The sequence below is a fragment of the Tyto alba genome, unplaced genomic scaffold (genome assembly GCF_018691265.1).
Source record: "Tyto alba isolate M040663 unplaced genomic scaffold, T.alba_DEE_v4.0 Super-Scaffold_2, whole genome shotgun sequence".
Taxonomy (NCBI): Eukaryota; Metazoa; Chordata; class Aves; order Strigiformes; family Tytonidae; genus Tyto; species Tyto alba.
Genome location: NW_024881282.1, coordinates 29720742 through 29734563, shown reverse-complemented (window position 1 = coordinate 29734563; position 13822 = coordinate 29720742).

Here is a 13822-nt window from a genome sequence, read left to right as displayed (position 1 = left end):
TGAGAAACATGCAAGATGAGTTTACGAAGTCCGCAAGCAATCTTGTTTAAATCAAGATTTGTATCGTTCCCCAAGAAGAATTTGACTTATTTTCTGCTAACCCAAACCTTTCTTCCATACAGAGAAGTAAAATACTTCCAAACCCTGATGGCTTACCCTTGCTCAGTCTTTTCAAATGACCAGGGAGCTGAAACCCAATGGATACAGCCAGATGCAACCACAACAACTCTAGCTAGATATGTAATACTGGTACCATAAATTTGTTTAAGGGCTCAGAAAGCTGTTTTAGGGGTGTAATATAAACACCGGTACAAGTGTCACGTATGCACGTCACTGATAACTGTATGTACTACTAAAGGACCAGATACAGAACAGTGCTGCCTGATCTTTCAGCCTATTCAGAGAAGGGAAAGACAGACATCACTGTTCGCTTACAGACTTCCCAAAAAGCACATATTAAAAACAAGCAACTCCATAAGCAGTAGAGTCAATAAAGCCCAGTCTCCTATGGATTTTTGCTCCGGGGAGGCACACCTGCAAGGGCTGGCTGATGTCCGCCCAGCAGCCAGCACACCCGGGAGCAGGGTGGGCATTTGTAGGCTCTGCCTCCTCTGGCTGCCCACCTAATTTCATGACATTTGTAGAAAGTCAGCATTTTCAGGGTCTGCCCATACCTCCCTGACAAATTGCCTGAACAATCAGTTCCAAATTTAATAAGGCGGGGCTAACAGGCACATATGCACAGCCACACAACTCCACCACCATCAGCCCCACAACACTAGACAGGCACCACGATTATGTGCATTTTGCTTCAGAAAAAAAAAAGTCTCAGAAAGGTTCGCAGCCACCTGTTTTTGACGGCCAATTTTCTGAAAAACTGCAGAGAGAAAAATAAATCGTCAGGCTGAGCTTTTGAGTGCCAAGCATCAGCCCAAAGTGAATTTTTAACAGCAGAGGTAAGAAGGAAGAAAGGGTGCTCTGAAAGCAAAGCTAAAAGACATGCTGCTTAAGATCCAATATGGTTTTCTCATACAAAAACAAACAAAAAATCACAGCAGCCCACACTGGCCATAGGCTTGACATACTGTGGAATAATCTCCAAACATGGTTTTAGTATATAACTTACCTAAGAGGAAACAGCTGTGGTGAGCACAGAAACCGAGCCATCTCCTTACATATTAGAAGAAGCGGCTGGGAGGCAAAAATCCCCTGGAGATGCCTTCACACCAAGCCACTGCCCTGGCCACAAGGAGAAGATACGAGACTGATTCAGAAACAGGCAGTAGTATTATGGATGACAGAAGGATGTTGTAACTTCCTTCTTAAGTGTTCTCCCTCCTCTGGCAAGTTTGGTGTATCATACACAACCTCAGTGCCCTGTGTGCACAAACTATGGGCTCCACTGAGTTCAGTAAGGCAAGAAACTCCCAGCGCACCCATTCAAAGCTGGAGCTAGTCATGGTTCCAGGGGATTCAGGACAAAGGAAATGTGATATATTCCTCTATATACTGTCAGGGATTTGTAACGACTCAAAGCTGGAGCTAGTAGCCGTTCCAGGGCACTCAGGACAAAGGAAGCGTGATATATTCCTCTATATATTGTCAGGGATTTGTAATGAGTCAGCCCCTCCTGAACCTTTTAAAAGAAGGGCCCCAAGGCAAATTTTCTCTCTTGGCAGCTCTATCATAGGTGCCTCTTACTTCAAATGAGAAGACACACTTTAGTTTCAACTCTACCTGTGTTCTACACAAACTAAGCATTTTGCTCTATTACTGAAAATAGCTGGTAGCAAAACACAGTTGCATAAGCAAGCTAATTAGATAAACACTTTACATTAAAGGAATTGAGCAGTGCGTTCCCTGCATCTTCAAACTCCTGGTGCCTGCCATCACTCACTCTGAGTACTCCATCTCCTCAGAGGAAGACTGGGAGATGTATGGATGTGAGCTTCTGTAAGTATTTCAGAAGGTGTAGTGAGAAAGGACTTTGTTATTCTTTCCCTAAATCAACCTAAAATTTACCCAGATGGGAAAACAGGTTGGTTAAAAAGGATTAACCAAATCTGAAATTCCAGTGATTTTCTCTTGTTGGACATTGTTGCTAGTCTGTGTGTTTGAAATCCAAACAGTCTGTCTGCCAAGCTGGTATGCAGGTCTATGCGGAAGGAATTTGAAATCCCATAGTTACTTCTGGATATTAGGAAACAGCCCTTATTTGTACAAGAATGTATACTTCCCCAAATTCTTTTTTATCGAAGCATCCACATAGAAACCTTATTCAACCATGATTTTTTCTAACAAAACACTTGCTTCTGAAGGCTTGTGTCTCACCTCATTTGAGTATACAAAAAATATAATGCTAATTACCATCTCCTGGGTATTTTCTTTTGAAGAATGTCTTTTAGATACAGATGTACTCAAAACCACAAGTGTCCTGAAAAAACTGTCAGTTCATCATCAGTAGTTAGCATCCTGAGATTAATTTTTTCCTACTCAAATTTACAACAGGAATTCAATTTCCCACTTCAAGAGTTGCACTACAAATCTGTTGTCAGGGTTAAATAACACAACCATATTGTTCATGGTAGATTCTCAATTCCAGAGTTTTCAAGTTCCAATTTCCATGTTTTCAGACTGCCATGTATTATGTTTCTCCCTGGACAGGTTTACAGTCTTGCTACAGCAGTGTTGTTTTATAGCTACCAACCCGGGCTAGTATTTTCACTGGGCTAATTTTCACTGACTTGTTCAAATATCATGGTGCTGCATAAATGGTGGTTGTGATCACTCAGCCACCAAAGGTCAGACAGTTACACCCCAATTTCCCAGTAAACCTGCAAGGATGATTCTGCTTGAAAAATTCAGTAGTCCAAGCCCCAGTCTACCACAAATAAAAGCACGCTTGAGTCAACTGGAGGTTGTTTGCTTTAACAGGTCAGTAAACAAAGCCGAATGCATCAAGATATTTAATTATTTTAAATGGTATAAAGAAGGGGGGGGGGGGGAATCAATAACTTATTAGTAAAAGCTATCATGATTCCACAACCATCAAAGGTGCTCACTATGTAGCAGTGGGAATGCTTCAGAATTTTATATCCAGAGAAGATCTCTACATTTCTGTGAACATTTTCAGAAAAAAAAACATTACATTTTAACAAAAAGGGTTAACAAATTTGATTTGGAGAACAGAAGCCAATTATAAGAAAACCCAGAGGCCACCAAAAAAAAAAAAAAAAAAAACGAACTACAATCCCCTGTGTTTCTACAATATTTCTTAGTAATACCTATACAGTGATAGCACTTGATGATCACACTAGTCTGACCCCAACTGCACAAGGTATCATCTGGACATGAGTTTCCATCTTTGTTGACAGTCAGAAAGACAAGAAATAGCTGATGGGTGAAATAACAGAGAAGCCAGAGTAAGAAGCAGTGGCATAGGATTATCATTTAAAAAACAGGATGTGCCTAAGAAGAACATAAAAAACCCCAGCTCTATCAGGTCAAAGCAAAGATCCACCTTGCTTGGCATCCTGTCTCAGCATTTGCAGACCACAGTGTGCCTGAAACAGATGTGTTTGCTATACATTTAGCAACCCTTAACACATTTCTCTTCTCTGAACCTGTCCTGCCCACCCTTGAACTCACATAAACCCCTGGCATCCAAATCATCCCATGTTCCACTTCTCAACCACATGTGATTTGAAGAACCTCCTTTTGTTTGCTTTGAGCCTGGCTCCTGCCCACTTCAAGCTGTTGAAGGTTTGTTCCTTGTATCAGGATAAACATTGAAGAATCAATTCCCCACGTCACGCCATTCATGATTTTTGTTCTTCATAGTAGAATAAACACCAAAGAATCAAAACGCCAAAACCTCTGTCCTAATCTTTAGTTAGCAATGGTGATGGTAAGTTGTCATTTCTGGGCAACTGTATCAATAGGTAGTTAATATACTTTGAAAGAGATCATCTGTGAAAGGATTAAAAAAATCCCATTCTACAGACTAAATTCTGCTGGTGATACCAAGCTCATACAAGAAGCAGTGCAGAGACCCTGCATGGAGGGAGCAGCCAAACCGCTTTGCCCATCATAGACTTACAGTAATCCATGCAGTGTGTCCCCTTGCACTCCATGGTAGCAATGAGAAAATGTGGATAAAGAGCTTTTTATACCATTCCCCTCTCTTCCTTTTTCTGGCTGCCTGGGAGCCCCAAACTCACCGTGGGAGCTTCTCAGCACCAACCCCACACTCCTCTGAACGCTGAGCTGTTCTTGCCTCACCTTGAGCCCACCACCAGAGTGAGCAGCTCACAGGTGGGCCAGCTACCAGCTACCCTTAAATCATCCATGTGACATTATTTATCATGGCAACACAGCGAAGAACAGAATCAAAGTCCAAGAAATTAAGAGGAAAAGCAATTTGCCTTTCTCCTTGCAGTGATAGTGGAAAATTTGACTTGAGTGTTTCTTTTAAATCAAAATGATGACTCCTTCTATTCAAAAATCAAAAACCAGTAGAATGTGTTGGTTTATAATGGTCCATGGATGCTGACATTAAAAAATACCATTTAAACCCTTCAGCTTAAAGAAAAATGAGTATTTGCCAAGACAAGAGGTTTTTTTCTTCCTAAGGCAAGAAGATTTTCATTCATCTGTATGTTCCTGCTCTCATGGAGGTCACAAATAAAATTCTCATTACTGGGCCAAATCAGACATGGATTGGGGCAAAATCAGTGACCTCCACGAAAATGCAGCACCCCCTAAAACACCTGGCAAGAAATTAACAAAGAACCCACTGGTCAGCCGGGGAGAAACACAAGCGTGTTACTAAGTAGAGGGCCAATTATTTTAGTGAATATGCCAGCTTTACAAAAAATCCAACCCCCCCCAAATCTTTGACAGAATAAATAGTAATTAATTTTGCAGTAATACTTTCTGAATGTGATTACTGTTCACAGTCATGAAATCCCCTTTGTTTTTAAAAGGTAGCAGTCCGAGGCATATGATTCTTAGCTGATTCACAAGGTAGGAACAGAGTTCAGGAGTAAAACCTTCAAAGGTAAGTTCGACCAAGAAATAAGTCATAATTCAACATGAGCATGTTCACATCAGTGTCACGTTTGTTCCTAAAAAATCTAGATTTTAGCACACAGACCTGCACAGAACTTCTGAAGAATTTGCTCGTGAGCTCAGCTATTACCTGCTTCCTGCATGATTTTTCTTTCAGACACATAAGGATAATTCAGTTTTGGGCTGTGTAACCAAATATTCTCTGAGCTCAGGGGATCCCTGGCTGAGTGAGGATCACTATATCCACCTCAAAGCTGATTTAGAAGATATATTTTATCAGTCTCCTTAAACAGCTGCGTTCGTATCAGTGGCAGTGAAATACAGTTCCAACATCTGCAGCACGTTCAGGCTGAGTAGAGTGAATTACCAGCTTTCAAGAAATGGTTACATTTGAGACATCAGAGTCCTCTCTGGGAAAGGCAGAAGAAAACAAGAAAACCACCCCGGAGATCTTGATCCAAATGCAAATTCTGACCTTCCATGTCTTATTTCTTCAGAATCAGTTAGGTAACTACCTCGCCTTTTCCCTTTCCAGACACAAAGAGAGGATCCCAGTGACTTTTAATTAATAAAATTCTAAATTCACGGGCATATTTTCCTTAATTCTCTTCCCTTTCATTTGAAAAAGATGTTTGGCTTAGTGTTGGTGCATTTGCCGCTACAATCCAAGGTAGGTGCTCTTGAAAATAATAAAAGGACAGATGCTTACATTGTATGTTGAGAAACAGTTTAGAATCCTTTCTGTGCCCAAAAGGTTGATATTTATGCTGTATTATATCCTTCTATCAGAGGTCTTACAAAAATACAGAAGATACGTAACAGTGCTTCCTACCTCTGAGGTCACTCAACCTTCATTTTACTATTGCTGATAACAAAGTGTCCCGAAGCTCTATTCCAGAAGAGAAAAGCATCATACTCTCTTTTAATATGACAGAGTAACCTCTTTCCCACGTCTCTCACTACATAAATTAATTTGCAAGACACAACTAAATCAGCTTTTACAAAGAAAGAAGGGATCATGAAAATCCAAAGATAAAAAAATGGCAAAATGCTAGAGGAAGAATGGTTATACTGAGATGTCATTAAGATGCCAGTGCAGCAGTGTGTCCCTCTGAGACAAAGCTTGTGCTTCACTTCAGGCATACGCTTCACTCCACTGATGTGCACTTAACACACAGTTCCACCATTTCATAACCCTAAACTATTACTCAAGTAGTGTAAGAGAACCTGATCCAGATCCTCGAGAGAAAACTCTCCTTGCCTCAAAATTTTATACAAGTAAAGGCCTGTGTCTCAGGAGATGGTCCTCTGCACTATATAGCGGTCTGTCTTACAGAGAGAAGCCCTTCTGCACACAAGGCTCTTATTTATTCAGTGTCAGAGGAAGATGGTATCCCTGCTTTATTTTTCATTTTAATGCACTTTTTCAGATGTAAATCCTTCCTCTGTTGTTGATAAAGATTTCCATTAGTTTTCCACACATAGTAATTGCTTTTGCCTTATATTGCTCATGAAGCCAAACAGCACAGTCTCTGCCTCGGTTTTGTAGGCAGCGTGCCTAAAGACTGTAGAAACAGGAGATACATCCTCATGACGAAAAACGTCTTTATCAGATTTGCATATTTATCCACCTCTGCTTAATTAACACCTTATCTTTTGAAAACTTAGGTAGGCTAAAATTTTAACAGTGACTACATATAATTTACATTGGGTGGGACTTTCATCATTTGTATGTGCCATTTTACTGAAAAAATTGAATTCTGCTTCAGCAAATACCAGCCAGGTTAAAAAAGACAAAAAGATTATGTCCATCCAAACAGCACCTCTTTGTCTAAACATACATTTAATACAAGAGGATGCTAATCATTTCGATTAATTGAAATTTCTGTCATATTAGGTAAATGGTAAACAGAAGTTGTTCATACAATTAGCAACATGGAAGCAGTGTGTGTTAGCTTATTCAAGACACCCACGTATGCCAATTATATTATTTTGCATTGACTGACAAAGAGCAAAAGTATGTTTTTAACATTGAATTTTAATCAGAAAATGATTTTTGACAGATAAAATACTAGTAATTTTGAAGTGTTTAGAGAAGGTTTTTTGTATACAGAATTTGAAATATTTGTAAGCGTAAAGTATTTATACACATGCAACAAAACAAACTGTAAGCAATCAGTATGTGTAGTTACATGATGTTCTCATTGGAGATATCCTTTTAGCACCTATATAAAAGTTACAATCTCCTTTCACTTATATTAATAAAGATGAAGCAATTCACCCTCGTTGTAACATGTAATCAGCTTCTGGATCCACAAGTAGAGGCCAAGGGTAGAGACAGACACAGAAATGGATGGAGTTTGGGAATCTCTGCATTAAACACTTTATCTAGTTCCATTAATTCCAGCTTTAACAACATAATGGAGGCAACGCACCAAAACCCAAGACCAGCTGTTCCTCAATATACCCCTGGAGTTACTTCCAAAACACTAGTGGTTTGTTTACTAGTATTCACATGTGTAAATGTGTCCAAAAATCATGACCATGACTTGGGGCTCTTAAAATGCATGGCATTGCATAAAAAATTATGAACTTAGCTTAAACTAATTGCTGTGGAGATTTACTTCTTTGATTTCTGATTAGTGAGCATTTAGGTTTTGAAGACTTGCATTTGCTCTTTCCTCCACAATGATAAAGACTATTACTTTTCCAGCAAAACCAAAATCTCTCTCATCTCGTAACAAGAAGCTCATGTTGCTCGGGGAAGCGCTGATGGGGAGATAACAGCCCCGGTAGCCCCTTGCAGCAAACCTGCCCCAGAAGGCTCCGACACAGTGAAACCACACGTGCCAGCAGCACCGATCCAAACGTACGATGTAAACAAGAAGAGATCTGGACTCAAAGCTAACAATAACAGTAACCAGAGCACTTATTTGAAACCAAGATGCTCTTTCTCAATTTAGTTTTCAAAGTATGAACATTGCTCCATTTAGCAATGCTAAGATGCAGTGTAAATCAAATGTAACGAAACCTCTGAAGTACTGTATGCACAAGCAGTTCTGTTCAGGCACAGGCTGAAAAACTCTGGAGACTTTTCTTTTGTCATAGATTTCTTTCAAAGCAATTTAATTTAAATGCTGACAAGAACATTTTCCATCGCATTATTATTCATGTTCTCCTGGTCACAGATCTGCATTGCTGTTCTGCTTGGGGCTTTTTTCTTTTTGTTGTTTCTTACAGGTTTGATTTGAGAGAGTGAAAAATTAATTAGGAACCACTGGTCCCCTCAAAGACAAACTCACGTATATTATTAGGTCCTATTCACTCTATTTTACATGTTGTCTGCACACTTTATGGCTTTCACAAAGACAGATGCTTGCTGACCTATGATCTTGTCAGCACTTATGTTTACAGAGTGTTTAAAGATAATGACTATATGTGACCCTTGAACTAAATGTTCTGTCTTTAAAATAGTGAAAGAAAAACAGGGATAAGCGATGTGTTACCATAAATGAATTTGAAAGAACTGAAAAACTATTTACAGATCCAGCCAACATTTATATGCCAGATTAATCTCCAGGAATTTGACAGGCTAAACCCCAGTTGCTATGTTTGCAGGACTGGATCCAGGTAGTCAAGTGCACAGGCAACAAATGGCATCATTGCAGAGGTTACAAAACACCTGCCTGCATCACAAATCACACAGTGGAAAGCAAAAGGGCAGGGCAGCTTCCCTGATGCAATGCAAACTCTGAGGTTGCTGTGAGGTGCTCAGTCACATAAGGTGGGCAGTTCGTAGGCAGCAAGCTGCCTGCTGGGATAATTCATCTTGCTTGTACCTTGCTTGTGGTGGCCTTTATCCTGGAAAAACTTCAGGAGTGCACTGAGAAGGGTCTGCCGACTGGAAGAATTATTTTGCTAACAGTGGCAGTCTGGCCCCGCTGCCAGCCTTCCCCGGGGCCGTGCTCTGCCAGCCTTCCCCGGGGCCGTGCTCTGCGGCCTTCCCCGGGGCCGTGCTTTGTGGCCTTCCCCGGGGCCGTGCTCTGCGGCCTTCCCCGGGGCCGTGCTTTGTGGCCTTCCCCAGGGCCGTGCTCTGCCAGCCTTCCCCGGGGCCGTGCTCTGCGGCCTTCCCCGGGGCCGTGCTTTGTGGCCTTCCCCGGGGCCGTGCTCTGCGGCCTTCCCCGGGGCCGTGCTTTGTGGCCTTCCCCAGGGCCGTGCTCTGCGGCCTTCCCCGGGGCCGTGCTCTGCGGCCTTCCCAGGGGCCGTGCTCTGCGGCCTTCCCAGGGGCCGTGCTCTTACCCGTGTTGGTAAGACCAGCACACCTCTGACAAGACACTCTTAAGAGCTACAACACGATGAAAGATAGTAACAATATGTGGCTTGCAACCTCTACTACAGTCATTCAAATCTCTGCTCCACTTGTACTCCTGACTGGCCCCCACGACAGCAAGCCACCAGCGTGCCAAGGGTGATGATCCTGCCACCAGCAGCAATGCTGGATGGAGCGTCTCAGCGCACACGCTGCGCGATTCTGGCTGGCTGGCAAGCCCTGCGTTAGCAGCGGTAGGTCCAGTCCTATGCCAGGAAAGGGCTTCCAGCATTTGGCTTTTTCCAGCCAGCAGAACTTCTAACTGGCTGTCAGAGGCAGGAAAATTGGTAATGTTCGATCCCGCAAAGCTGGAAGTATCTGAGCACTGTGGAGGAACGCAGAGCTTGGTGAGATGGTTCCTGCTGAGCTAGACTGGGGGTGTCCAAACCTTCTCCCTAGGCAGCAATGCAGCAGCATATCTTCCTGGTGTGCCAGCACTTGCTCCTGTACCTGTGTGCATGACGCTGCTGTGGCAGCCTGCCTGGAGGACTCACTCCCCTTCAGGAATCAGACTGCGACGTAAGTGCCCATTTGGGTGCTGCCTAGAGTTTCCTTATTGCTTTCTGTATCATCCTCTGGGTTTTCTGCTCTTTCTCTAAAAACACGAAATGACACCCTGTTGCATCACCACATCCTGGCTCCGGCTTTGCCCTGGGCAGCTCAGGCAGGCTCTGCTCAAGGGGAAAGCAACCGGGAGGGCAGTTCAGGGTCTCTGTAGTCTGCAGGGGCTTCAGTTGTGGACCAGGACCCGCTTGGGCTACACCATGTACGTAGAACAAAAAGAGCCCAAGCAGCAAGCAGGAAGGCCAGAAGGGATCTAATAATGCTTGTAAATTTTTGTGGACTTCTAATAGGCTTTAGGATACGTTCTGCTATATGTAAGTGTTATGACTGTATTGTTCAGCTTTTTTAGCCTAAACAACCATAGAAAGAGACCGAGGGAAGGTGAATCAAAGAGAGTGATCAGAGTTAAGGCAACATTAACTCAGAAAGAAACACAGAGCGCAGGGCCTTGTTGGTTCAGGTGATCTTATGATAAAAAAATCAGGCTAAAAGCTGCCTTTAGACACAGTGACAACATTCAGTGCATTTGCTTCTGAGATTTGTATTAATGTATTTTCAAGACTATAAAAGAAAGGCTCTGAGTCAGCATTCCCTCTGACACTAAATTGACAGCCCTGCCTGCAGATCCAAGCTGCATTTGCAATGTGGTATTCTGACTTTTGGTAACCTTTACGCATGAAAGGTTACTTTTCAGCGTTTCATAAAACAATTATATGCCAGGTATTAGATGTCTCTTACTCTAATCTACAGAATCATACCACGTGTGCCTTTCTTTGACGACGCACTTGTATTATTCTTTCTGTCACTTGTTGTATTTCACAGTAAGATTTTTCACTACACCTCAGATACCCACGAACTCCACTGGACCATCACCTGAAATAGGAGAAGTGTTCGCTAGATTAGGGAGCATCTAACATTACAAAAAGCACAGCTAAAATGAGAAAGGAGCCTATATCTTAGCATTTACCCAAGCACTGCAAAAACTGGACAAAAGGTAGTAATACTAGCTTAAAATACTTCAATACTTCTCCCTACCAATGAACCACCCATTATCTTCTTGCTCCTGTTCCTTGTAAAGTAAATACAAACTGTTAAATCAGATGCCCTTCATCAGGCAGGCTCCCAAACAAAGAGTTGTTCCAACATCACCAGAGGCCATGTGCTGCAGGGCAGAGGCAGACATGGGGGAAGTGGTGGCAACAGCTCTAGCCAGGACTGTCATCAGAGACTCCGGCTTTTGAAATGATATTCCTGTTCTGGATCTGGATAGAGACTGCTGCTGTACTTGGTTACATGAGGGAACTTAATTGTCCTTAAATTACATTAAATTAAAGATGGCAGTTACACCCATCACCTTCAAAGAGATTTTAATTCAATCCATCCCACTAGCCAGTACATCTGTACATACCCATTCTGGCATATTACTAATGTGTTTGATGGAAATAAACAAAGCCATGTGTTTTATGTTAAAACAAAGAGCATGAGATCTTGGTTACATGGCAGTTAATAATTTCAATGGAATTTTATTTCAGCCTGGTATTATCTTGTGGGTCATACACAAAATCACAAGATCCTCCTTCTCGATGTGTCCGAGAGTTCTCCTGCACACTAGATGTCCTATTATTAATTTAACCAGTAATTTATTCGGGTACTACTAACAAATTGTTTTGGGATGCTTCTGGTAGTGACAGTAGTGAGAATCTTTTTCAATCTTTTACTTGTAAAGAATTCATCTGAAGCAATTTATTGCTGCTATCATTTAATATACCTTCCATACTTATGCAGGACAGCCACACAACTTAGGGTAAATTATTATACCTCTAAAAGCCATCTGTATTTCAAAGATTTCTTTGTTGCTGATCATGAAGAAGAATATTAGACACTGTGTTAAATGCATAAATAGACTCAGCTGACTCAGGAAACATGTGACTAGCACACTACTGCTCAGAAATTTCTTGTAAAGTATAAGGTATGAAGCCAAAAAGGAAGTATAATGCAATATGTTCTTTAAAGTTATGATGGAACATCTGAGAAAGAAAACACAATGCAATATGAGTTACTCTGTAACTAGTCTAACCAGAAAAAATAATTATAGTCAGCTCACCATTAATACTGGGTGGATTATCACATTTGGAAATAAATTATGCTAAGGATGCACAACAGCTGCCTTGTTTCCAAACAAGCCAATTAAAGCTGGCAAGGGCTTATTAACTCATGCACAGCACCATCCAGGTTCAGCACTGCTGCTTCCAGCCCCGAGCTGGCGCCGGGCAGTTAGGTGGAAAAGCACTCGGGCAGACCTGAAAGCATGGCACCGAGACCCTCCGGTCCTGCGGAACCACAGTCCTCAGCTGCCACCTCACACTGCCCTCCCTTCTGCCCGTGAGCAAAGGCAGTCTGGGGAGGACCATACCTGACTGGCTGGTTACCAAGGGATATTCCTGACCAGCCTCAAACAGGAACAAGACTATCACATGTAACACCCCAAATTCAAGCTTGAAGATGCACTAATTTCTGTGAAACTGCAGTAGGACTGGAAGATTTTACATCACTTTGCTGTGAGATTTAACAGCAGACAGGTTGAGAACTTACAGATAAATCCAAACGTTCTTCCTTCCCTTAAAACTGTTCATTCTCTTAACTGTGTGATTTTGGGGCTACATTCGGGCTTTCGTCGAAATAAAGCACCTTCTTTTCTTAGAAACAGCACAAGTAGTTCATGTAGTGAATTACTTCATACTCAACGCTCAATTATTTATTGATTTTATTTGATACCATTAGTTCTTCTTAGTTTTAGAAGCAGTATGTATCAATTTCACTTTGGCCATTCCAGGGTTTTTACCTGAAGTTTTCACATTCTAAGAAGTATTTATCTTAACACAATCAAGTCACCTGTAGGTTACAGAATACGCACATAAAAATTAATTGGATTGCTTACCGGAAGCTTTCTCCAGCTTAGCTCATACTGCCGTGACAGGTTGTCTGAACATTCAGGTGATTGATTCTGGGTACTGTTTCTGCTCTTTCCCTGTTTTCTTTCCGTATGTGCAATGTTCCCATTAAACCTGGCTTTGAAGAATAGCTGTCAGAGTGCTTTTCACTAGCAAGACTTTGTAGTAACCGAGTACTGCATTCAATACCTGGATTTAGAAGACAGGAGCCAAACCACTGTTAGTCGGCCGCTAGCACTGCCCAGTGCGGCCAGCAGCTCCTGGACCACACAACAAAGGAAACGCCATGCTACTTCTCTTCCAGGCGGCAATAAACCACTGTGCAACGTAAAGCTACCGAGACGGCTCTGAAGAAGCTACCTCAGGTACCCAGATGCAGCACAGGTACCGCAGTGTGCCCCCAAAGCATGCCACCTGGAGCTGGGCCCGCCAGGCTGCTGCCAGCGCGCTGCCGAGGCCCGGCAGCCTAGCACTGCGGCACCAGTGCCGCGCAGAGACCCGTGAATCCCAGAGGCAGCGTCTTCTTGTGTCAAAGGCTTAGACACTCCTTACCCAAAGGTCTGCCTATCCACAAAGGTACCCGTTTTTTCCACAGTATCACTACTGTTGTATAAATAAATTGTTGAAGTGTTTGGTGGTAGTACTATGGGTTAATTATTTTAGGAACATTATCTGGAGTTACCAAGACTGATGAATAATTCTTGAGACCAAATAAAACTAGGTGACTTTGAAATTAATTGCAATTATCAGTAATACAAGGAAAAGGTAATTTTAATTATTAGTAGGCAGGATTTTTTATTTTTTTTTTTAATTCAAAAACATCTGGACTGTATTAGGACAGTTCAATAAAAATATTTTGATCGCTATA